Below are 11,273 nucleotides of genomic sequence, written 5' to 3'. Positions count from 1 at the left end.
TATAATATGAAATAGTAATAGAACTATTAAAATTATTGATAATTCTGTCATTCCCATATTTTTATAGTTTCTTTTAATACAAGTAGCAGAATCAAGTCATTACTCATAATTTAAAGTTTGAAGTGAGTTCAAATGAGTGTCATCTCCAAGCTGTAACGCACGAGTTATTAAAGGAGAAAAAAAAAAAAGATTTTTAGGTAAGATTGTTTTCCATGTTTAATGTTTATGGATAAACAGGTAGTTTATATTTATTCAAAAGCAATAAATTGATTTGGAAGCCATAGTTTTTGACTAAAAGTTTTCTAAAGGTGCCTTCTTCGTAAAGATTAAGCCTGTAAAAGATGATGTGAGTTCCTTAGCGCAATGATTACCTTTTGCTTAACCAATTGGTAGAAAAACAAATATAAACTTTTTTTTTTAGCTTTAAATCTTTTCTTAACTTGAGACAAGTATTGATTCCGCCGAGCAACTTGGAATAGTAATTAATTATATGAACAGGTTTATATTTTCCAGTGACAGCTGATTGAGAGTGGGTGAGATGTAAGAGAGACCAGACCTCAGGCTCAGCCATTTTATATGGGCTTTTTCTAGGCCCAAATATTATAAGACAAAAAGTAAATTTGAAATGAGTGCGGTATTGTATAATCAATACTATTCTGCGGCTACATATTGACTGTGAAATTGAAAGTTCAGGATTGCGCTCAGGAGCCATATATCCGTATGAGCAAAAACAATTTAACAGAATGTACACAGAAACAAGGTAAAATCAGGAATAATTTATTTATTTTATTGAAGAATAAGGTAAACTGGCCGATTTTACTTTATTTCTATTAGCCCTCTTCATCTCTTTAGCACTTTTCATTATATATGTTGGAGAAGTTAGTTGTGCAAAATAAAAAAGATAAGCATTAACAGAATGTACAATGAGGCGGTGCCTGGATTTTATTTCACCTGGCAAATACAGGCTTTATAGCCTAAACAGAGAGCACAACTGGTTATATATGCTAGGTGTAGATAAAAGCTTGCTGCTTTCACCACTTAAGCTTTTCTGGGAAGTACTGCAAAGGGAATATGAAAATGAATCGGAAAAAAATAAAAAATATTGATCTTAACCTTGCTCTTGCTGTAGAGGTCATATTTGCTGCCCCAGATCAACAACAATATACAACACGTAGCTCAAATTTCACTTGCTATCATATCATACATATTGTTAAATGAAACAACTATTTATTTAATGTCTCTGTGCAATGTGTAAAATATTTGATAAGAAGACTATACTTGAAAACTTGGAGCCACTTGAGCATCTCCTTGTCCTCATCGTTCATCAGGAAAGTATAAGCTCCATGGCGGTGCATTGCTGTTATATATAAGGACGGTCATTAATCTTAATATTAATTAATTAATTTTCAAGAACTTAATTAATATTTAGAATTAAACGAATGGGATTCACCATAGAAGGAATGGAACCTGATGATGAAGAGACCAGCCGGGGGCAGGGTTGTGTTATTGCCCTTTGCCACCTTTTATGGGTATAGGTCAATAAATTGAGTGTTAATGAGAAAATGGGAAGATGGAATTTAAAAAAAAAATGATAATATTATACCAGGCACATGTATTCATCGTGGCCCCATGACATGGTGATGTTATCAAGTCCAATGTTCTCCGAGTATATTCCTAGCTTGGTGTTGAATGCTGGGTTCCGAGAGTCCGGATTTTCCTTGAAAAACTGCATGCAAATTATAAGTTATAATTTTCATAAATATTAATTAATTTCTCATAACTATGACTATTATGTTAAATTTCCATTTGGGTTTCATATAATTTGTGGTAAATAATTATTTAATGACCTGGTGATGCACAATGTTGTTATCGAAAGCACAGCCGAGAGGGAACGTGTCACCTGAGAAATTTGCATATGGTTATAAAGGCAATGATATTCAGATTGAAATTTTTTTATAAGAGTGCTGACAGTAACAATGCTGCTATATCTCTCTAGTATTCTTCCAGTTATAATTACATGCCAAAAAGGTAGGATGAAGTACCGGATGAGTGAAACCTACCGACAACACACCACTGAGTCTCCTCACCGAAGGCAGGGTGTAGCAGGACTTTTCCTAGATCTGCCACGTGGGCACATGTCAAATTTCCGAAATTAATTAATTAAATATTATAAACACATGGCACATATGCAAATGCAAATGCAGTGTGAATTTATTTATCACCGTGGATGAGTGCCGTGAGATGGAGCCAATGTTCATGAGGATGATCCCTTCTGATGGCCTCAGCAGTCTGCAGCAGATGATCGATCTGGGGCTCATCCAGATCCGGGTCACTCTCGTCCACATAGTCTTTCAGGAGCTCACAGCATTCCCATATGCTCATTTCTGCCTTGTTCAGTTTCCCATATTCCTCTTTCTTCTTATTTGCCTGTCAATTAAATTGAAATTACATTACATTAATTAATTACACGTTCCTCATATATATATATTATCAACTGCCACGTAAAATACTGCACAAAAAAAAGAAAAATGATATAAAGATTGAAGATTGAGAGAGTGCTGACAGAAACAATGGAACACAGAATCTGATTTGTGGATTAAGATCTTCTTGTGTGATCCCAATTTCTTTTGAGTAAAAATTCACGTATTGATTGCTGGATAATAATTTTAAAATATAAAAAAGTTAAATTCTATCCATATATAAGGAAGAAAATTTTACAAATTCACAGGTTTGGTAGATGTGATTCTTTCTGTAGCATTCCTGAACGATTGCATTTCGCATACTCTCTTTCTCGAAGTCCCTGTAAATGTGCAGAGGTTAATGGAATATGATATACGTAGTGGTGAAGGTATCAACAACACCGAATAAGAGTTTCTTGGTACAATGATAAATGAAATCACTTTACCTAAAATCGTGGCCAAAAGCATTGCTCCTAGGGACATCAAGCTCGCCGTCCACAGCAGTCTCATTTTCGGCATTGGAGCTCTCGTTCCGTTCTGGTCACAGCAATGGCAGATAAAGGATTAAGAGTCATCGAAACGACATTCTGAACATTATGCATAACGTCAAATATGAACATACATGTAACACAATGTTGCAAGTAAAATAATAATACAAAATATTATTCAACAAGCAAGTAAATGTTTTTATTTTTTATAGTAGTAAGATGACTTGGACAACAAAAAATGAACAATGTAACAAGAACTATCACTGTCATGGTGACAGTGAAGGGGAAAAGAAAAAGGAAGGGCTAGAGAAAGAAGATATTAAGAGAAGAAGAGGTACTGTACTGGTGAGCTCAACACAATTAAGGCTCCTTTTTTTTTTTTTTTTTGACCACTAGGTATCTTGGGGAGGGCCCCAACTGTGGGAGACATCTTTAAGTCCGTACCACAACCCAGATTAGAAGTCCCCGCTCGAGCCGAGAGGCACAGATTCTCCCAACAAAGGCGATTTTCCTGCGACTCGAACTTGAGAGCAAACCCAGTCAAGCCATTTAAGGGAACTCCATTGCTAGTGGAGCCAATACTTTGTTGGTATTTAGGGCTCCTTTTTATAGTCTAAAATCCGCGGGCTTTAAGACTCATTGACATTAGGGTATACTCTTCTCATGAAATTACATAAAGGCCACTAGTATGGTAGGTAAAAGTCCATCAAATTTTATGGCGCTGGTGACCTTTGATGGTGGTTTACGATGAGTTTTATTATTTTAATTAGCTTATATGTGCCATAGAAGTTTATGAGTCTACCTCATATTTAAAGCTTACTCAAGAGTTAATAATTACCTCAAATTTATATTATTAGTCTAGTGTATAAGTTAGAAATTATTCTCAACAACTGTGGAATAATAGTTTGAAAATGTGTTATGAAGTGTTTTATTTACTTGAAATTAAGTCCTAACTCTAGTGATAATGAGCGGCCTTTCTAAGATTTCAATAAATGCGCGAGTTATTAATGACGGCAGTCCTGTAGTTTTAGGAACCTACAAGGGCATACAAGCAATTCAAAAATAAAATAGCAATGGAGGGGATGATGACAATTAAAATGGTCTTATCCATGTTCATTTCAAAGAATGGGTGGAAATAACACATCAGGTATTTGTTGTTATGCAAAGCTATAAGCATCTACTCAGAGCGTACGTGTTCATACACGAACTGTAAGGTGTAATAAAACCTGTAAACCTTCCGGCACGTTGCAAACGCAAGCTTCTGCCAGTAACGCCTGGCACTCCTGTTTGAAGCATTCTATGTTCATTTTTATTTACATAATATCACTTTTCCATTTTCACTGCTACAATTTTCGGTTGCTGCCAGAATTAAGAAAAGATTGTATATGAGAAATTATACATGCATTGCCACAAATAAGTCAGCAAATATTTTCGTTGATTAATTGTTTCCATGATATGGGAAGTGGCACATCAATATTTGACCCAAAATGGACAATTTCCTCACATTACATAATGGTCGAATCAAGTGCTGTTATCAACTTGTCAGCAATTAATTACTGATGTTTAAAATATGTATGCTCAGTTTTTTTTAAAATTTTTTTTTAACTATATGTGATCACTAGGATTAGTTTGCTAACTCTCTAGATTTGATGCCATAAATATTGATCATTAAACCACTTACTCTAATACATTTCGAGCGTTAATTTGATTGTAATCTTTAAAAAAAAAAAAAAATTCTAGTTCAGTGTCCAGCTTTATTTTTGTAATCAAACCATTAGATTTAGTGGAAAAGTTGTTCAACGTCGTGGATGTGTTTTCTTATTAACATTGCAGTGGTTGTGTTTTCTTATTAGCATTGCAGCCCCTTCTCTGTTGATTGTTGAATAACACAAAGGTAAGGTTTATAGATAAATACAAATTGTTTCAAATTTATTATTCTTAAGCCCACTGCATTAAGATTAGCAATAGGGTGTTCAGAATCTAATCCGATTCGCTCAATCTGTTTGATATGTAAAATTCCAATCCATTAAAAATATGATTTGTGGATTAGTGGATTGGATTTGGTTGAAAATCTAAAAATCCGCAGACAATGAATTGAATATGAATTTACTTCTATAAATCCACAAAAATCCATAAATTTGTAAAAAAAAATTATTTAATTAAAAAAATTAAACTTGTAAATATGACATTATTACATACTAATAGTAAGTTAAAATATAGTTACGTTAACACTACATTATATCTTATCCATAGTAATAAAAAATAAAAAATAATCAAGTAAATAAATATAGCTTCCTAAATAGTTAATTTTTATATGGGTAATTATCCACCGACTACTGTTTTTTCTAGCTTTTTCAAAAATACACAAATTATTTTTTTTTTTTTGTAGCTCTCCACTTGAAGTTAATATTTTTTTCACTGGTCCACTCCTATTATAACACTGTTAGAACTTTTCTGACATCATAAGGTAAAATTGTCATTTCACAACGACATTGTTTGAAGACATAAGTGGACAGGTGCAAAACAATATAACTTTAAGTGGAGTTCAGTAAAAATAATAATTAAGAATTGCATATTTTTCAAAAAATACGAAAAAAAAGTGGTCGATAGATAATTGCTTTTTTACATTTAGGAGTAAAAAAGTCATTTATACAATATTCTATTAGTTCTCTTAACAGTTTGAAGATGGAAGTGGACATGTGCAAAATAATATAATTTCGAGTGGAGTTCAACAAAAAAAATTAAGAATTGTGTATTTTTGAAAAAGTACGAAAAAATAGGTGGTCGGTGGATAATTGCCCTTTTTATATATTAATCTAAACAAATGAGATTTTTTTATTTTCTATTTTTATATTTTGAAACTTTGAATGTATTATTATGATTTTATTTAAACAATTAATTATCTAAATTTTATTCAATTTTGGATTTGATCAGTAGTAAAATTATTTCTATATTATATTTTTTATTTAATTAGTCCGTGGATTTGACAAAAATAAAAATTTTTAACTTACAAACTAATCTGTAAAATGATGGATTGAATATGCGTTGGGTCAAATCTGCATCCGACCCGTAAACATATGGATTAGATATGAAGTTAATTTCACCAATCCATGAATTGGATTAGATTGAAAATTTATAATCTGTAAAATTTGTCGATCAGATATGGATTGGTGTCCAATTTATAAAATTCGACCTGCGAACACCCTAATTAGCAATGTTATATGGAGTCAACATATATCTCTAACACTTATTTCTTTCTCAAGCTTTAATTGAGTTTCTAGTTTCTTCGTATTTTAATAACTGTGAATAAAACTTTACTGGGCCAAAATAAGGCTTCCAACAATAGGATCTCAACTACTGGCTAACTTTTTTAATTAAACTTATATCCTAAAATGGTGCTGCTTATTTAACTTATTTAAGTTTCCAGCTGCTGAGCTCTCTAGTAGATGAACTTATTTAAATAAAATCTTATTTTCAACTTTTATTCTTCCACATTCCTAGTTATAAACACCGCCCCTAGCTCTTTGAAGTTGATTTACGGGAATTGAAAAGAGCTAAAATTTTTTATTTGTTTATTTCTTTTCCTTTACATACTTGCCATCATTTGGACTTCTCTTAATTATATACAAACTCATTCCTTCACCTTCCTGAATTTAGCCAACTTCTCTTTATTTCTCTTTATTGAGTGTTTATTTACTATTTTTTCCTTGAAATATTCAATTGATACACAAGTAATGTCTTCAGACTTTAAGGACTATTCTGGCCCAACCATTTGTGAATACTCTGTTGAAGATGATGATTACCATCCTAGCATGAGTAATCGGGCACTGTCTGTTGAAGATTTTACTCCTGCTACCTTTCATCCTACACACTTTTATTCTAACTCTAATTGGAGCATTAATGAAGTAGATAATTACATGGATGAGATGTCACTTGAATCTCTCCATGTCTCCTATGGTGTACCCAATTCCATTTCTCTTGCAAAAGCAAAAGACAATAAATAGCCCAGTTGTCCTATTCCAGAAGTTGTTACTGCACACTTAGATTTCTTTACATGTGGTGTTAGATTTCATTTTCATTTTTTTCTTGATACATGCTTAATTAGTTGTTTCCAATATGCTCCTTCTCGACTCAACTCATCTATTTAAAGCGTTATGATGGGCCTGTACATTCTTTAGAAATAAAAAGACCTTTCTAGTCCCACATTCTAGCAATTCCAATGGCATTATCAACTTATGAGCATTCCTAACTTCAACAAGGGTGCTCTTGTTACTGTTATGGGTTGATATTATGTATGCACTTGGTCTAAACTTCCCTCTTTAATCATCCGAAAAAGATCACTTGGCAGGTCATGGAAAGATTCATGGTTTCTTAGTACTAGGGATTGGGAATCTGGGAATTATCATATAAATTCTGAATGCCAAGTCCAATCTCATTTTTGCACTTTAAGTAGGTTTCTAGGGTAATTCTACAATAAACCATTTCTTAAAAGACTAGAATTTGTCTTTAACTTTTATGCTCTCTTTTTTATGAGACCAAGAACTTTACTTTTAGCTTCTCTTGCTCCCATTTTTTTTAGAAGACTAAGAATCTTACTTTAGCTTTTCTTACTGCTTTCCTTTTAAGGAAATGAGAAATTTATCTTTGACTTATCCTACTAAAATAATATACCAATTCAACTCAAGAATATGCTTTTATAAATTAATAAATTATTACATAATCTAATTAGTAACAATTCTTTGCTAATAATAAAAATTTCTCTATTGGCTTAAAGAAAGCCTTACTACATATCTTATCTTTAAATTGTTAGCATATATGTATCCATAATGTTGATTTTGATGATAACAAACAAGATTAAGAATGATTAAGTTTTTAAAAGCTCAAATTATTTTAAATAAATCATTATTTTCATAATATAAATATTTTATACTTAATGGAAAAATAATTTTATGAAATTAGTTATTTTAAATTAATGGTCTAAATTGAAAAAAAGTTTAAAACTCTGGAAATGGACTTATTTGTAAAGTTTTATGACTATTTGGGCCATAGTATAATTTTATAAAGTTTTGGGGCAAAACCATAATTTTATAAAAATAGTTCACTGTAGCAGTCACTTTAGAAAACGGTGATACGCCATCTTGATAATGGCTCGCCGACATAGAACAGAATTGAAGATTAGCCTCTGGACACTAACGGCGATCCGATATATTGAAAACGGCGATCCGACAATTTAAAAATTCAGCCCAACGGTCATATTGACCAGTCAAACGACGATCCGACATCTAGTTAACGACAATTCGATAGTGAGCAGAAAGTCAATAACGGCTAGTTTTCAGCTCCAACTATAAGTAAACTCAATCAAATTCAAACAAGAGTGGATCACAACATTATTATTGAGCTTGTAATCGAGAATACAACATTCATTGAGCTTTAAATTCATTCTTGATTCATTTATTTACACATTGAGCATAGATTTGTAATCATATATTTTGTGTGAGGGAAAAACACATTTGTAATATTTGTTTTGAGTGATTGTAAGTGTTGGGATACACTTAGGTTAAGAGATTAGGGATAATCTCTTGTTGTAAAGGTCTATTGACACCTTGGAAGTCAATTGTAAGCGTTTGAAGCCTTGGGAGGCTTGGATAGTGAAATCCTCAAGCTCGGTGTGCTTGGAGGTGTGCACGTAGGCGGGGATTGCTGAACCACGAAAAAATTCTTGTGTTTGTTTTCTCTTCCCTCACTCTTTTATTATTGTGCTTGATTGAATTTATTGTTTTTGATTCCATTAAAGCATTAGATTGAATTGTTGCGTGGTTTGCTTATCTTAATTTTTAATATCCCAATTCACCCCCCCTCTTGGGTTGCTTAATTAGTATTTCATTTGGTATCAGAGTGAGGTGCTCTTGTGTAGACTTAACCGTCTAGAGTTAAAGATCTATAGCAACCCAAATTAGCTCAACCTTCATGGAAGGCCAATCTACCACTAGACCTCTATTCTTTGATGGTAATGACTATCCTTATTGGAAAACTAGGATGAGAGTCTTTTTACAAGCCTTAGACTATGAAATTTGGGAAATAGTTTGTAATGGTTCATTCATTCCTAGGAAGAATGCCTTAAGTGAGTTCGATAAGAAAAATGTGTTTTTAAATTCCAAGGCTATGAATGCTTTATTTTGTGCCTTAGATAAAAAGGAATTTCATAGAGTTTCAAATTGTTCTAATGCTTATGAAATTTGGAGAAAACTTGAAGTTATGTATGAGGAGACTACAAATGAGGAGGAATCTCATGAAGTGTCGAATTTAGCACTTATGGCAATTGGAGATGAATCGGATGATGAACTTGATGAGGTAAGCGATCTTCCTACATATGATGAATTGCATGATGCGTTTAAATAATTGCATGATGAGTGGATGAAAATTGGTAAAAAGAATGCATGTCTTAAAAAGAAAATGGTAGAGCTCACAAATGAAAATGAATCTTTAAGTGCAAAAATTATATGCCTAGAACTAGAGAATAAAACATTGCATGATAAAGTTGCATTATCAAATGAGAAATGTAGCACTTCGCACAAGCATCTAGAATCACATGTAGATAACTTGAAAAATGAAAAAGATGCCCTGCAAAAATGCAATGTTTCATTAAATGAAAAGATCAAAGAATTGGAATTAGATAATGAAATGTTATATGATAGGATTGCATCATATAAATGTAAACAAAGTACTTCATATGAGCATAAGAAATCACATGTTGATGAATTAATGAAAGAAAATGAAGTGCTTAAGAAGAAGAGCAATGAGTTAAATAAGATTGTCTTAAAATTTACAAATAAACAAAAGATGTTAGATAACTTGCTTAATTCACAAAAATATGTGTTTGACAAATGAGGTATTGGTTATAAGCCAAATTTGAAACACAAATATTATAAGAGTTATTTTATTAAACTACCTCCATTAATGATCAATTGTATGCCATTATTGCAATCAAAATGGTCACATGAAACTTAGATGTCTAGTTAAAAGAAATGCATATCATGGAGCAACATGTATTTGGATTCTAAAAGAAACCATTGCTAACACTTAAAGACCCAAGAATATTTGGGTACCAAAGCACACAACTTGAATATTTTTTTGTAGGTACCACAAACAAGGAATAGTGGAGAGTTCCTTGATAAAACTTGTGAAGATAATCACTTGATCATGGTCTAAGCAAAAAATAATGAGGCAAGATAATTTAATTGTTTTAGAAACAATTATTGCCTTATTGATTATAAGTGACGGTCTTTTAATCTTAGTAAGTATTTCATATCTTATCATAACATTAAGTGCATTAATATGAGGTGGATAGGCTTATCTTGCCTATTTGTTATGTTGAGTGGATCATGATAAATGGATAATAACTTGAATTTGCGAAAGTATGCTTGTATGTTTACATGATGGAATTATCATTGTGTATAACATTGAGTGATTTATCATAATGCCTTTGTTTGATTTTGATGATTGTATGGTCTTTGATTTCATCTTCTTAATTGTCTATCATCATTGTCCATCTCTTATGTATGTGTGAATTCATATGCCATTAATTGTGTTATATTATTTATAAAATTCGTACTAATGACTTATTGCACTTATGAATTAGATCACTTGTTCTTTACTCATAATGATGGCTTATCTTAATAGCTATGTTGATTTTGATTATCTATATATTGCAATTATACACTTATGTTTTGCTTAAGATTTGAGATAAAGAATATGCTTTGATGATTACATGTATTTGATGAAGTTTAATCTTATGGGATCTATGATTGGTGAATGGATGCATTTTTTGTACTTTATTGATGTATTGTCGAATATGCATTACTTGCTTTAAATAATATCGAAAAGGGGAGAAATACATATAATTCGAGAATTTTAAGCATATGAGATTTTTTAAGTTATATTAAAATGTCACATTAGATCTTTGATGAGTTTAATTGTCTTGATTTTTAAAATGTATTTAGTTATTATGGAGTTTGGATAGTTGATAATATGTTCTTATAACGTTTGCACGCCAATTTGGTAAACAAATCAAAACCTTTTTGTGAAGAATAATTTTTAAAAATTCGGCATGAACTTAGGATGATGAAATTTATTAATATATCTAATAATGTTATTAATACTATTAAAATTGATTTCTTGATGATTGATGATTATATGTGTGTTGCTTGATGAATTGATGGAGTTGTTGGTTTGTTATAATTGGTTAAGCTTATATGGAAGTATTTTTAACCATGTTGTGTATTTGAGGATTTGTTCATTTTTAAGGGGAGACTTTGCCGAAATGTTT

The 11,273-nt window shown here is 31.7% G+C and overlaps 1 pseudogene; it reads right to left on the bottom strand.

Moving 5' to 3' along the window:
• Window positions 1-1,031: 1,031 nt before the first annotated feature.
• Window positions 1,032-4,243, bottom strand: LOC102610274 (inositol oxygenase 1-like; annotated as a pseudogene).
• Between the last annotated feature and the right edge of the window lie 7,030 nt (window positions 4,244-11,273).

The sequence above is a fragment of the Citrus sinensis genome, chromosome 1 (genome assembly GCF_022201045.2).
Source record: "Citrus sinensis cultivar Valencia sweet orange chromosome 1, DVS_A1.0, whole genome shotgun sequence".
NCBI classification, from domain to species: domain Eukaryota; kingdom Viridiplantae; phylum Streptophyta; class Magnoliopsida; order Sapindales; family Rutaceae; genus Citrus; species Citrus sinensis.
The sequence above is the reverse complement of the archived record's forward strand: the minus strand, read 5'-3'. Positions and strand labels throughout refer to the sequence as shown.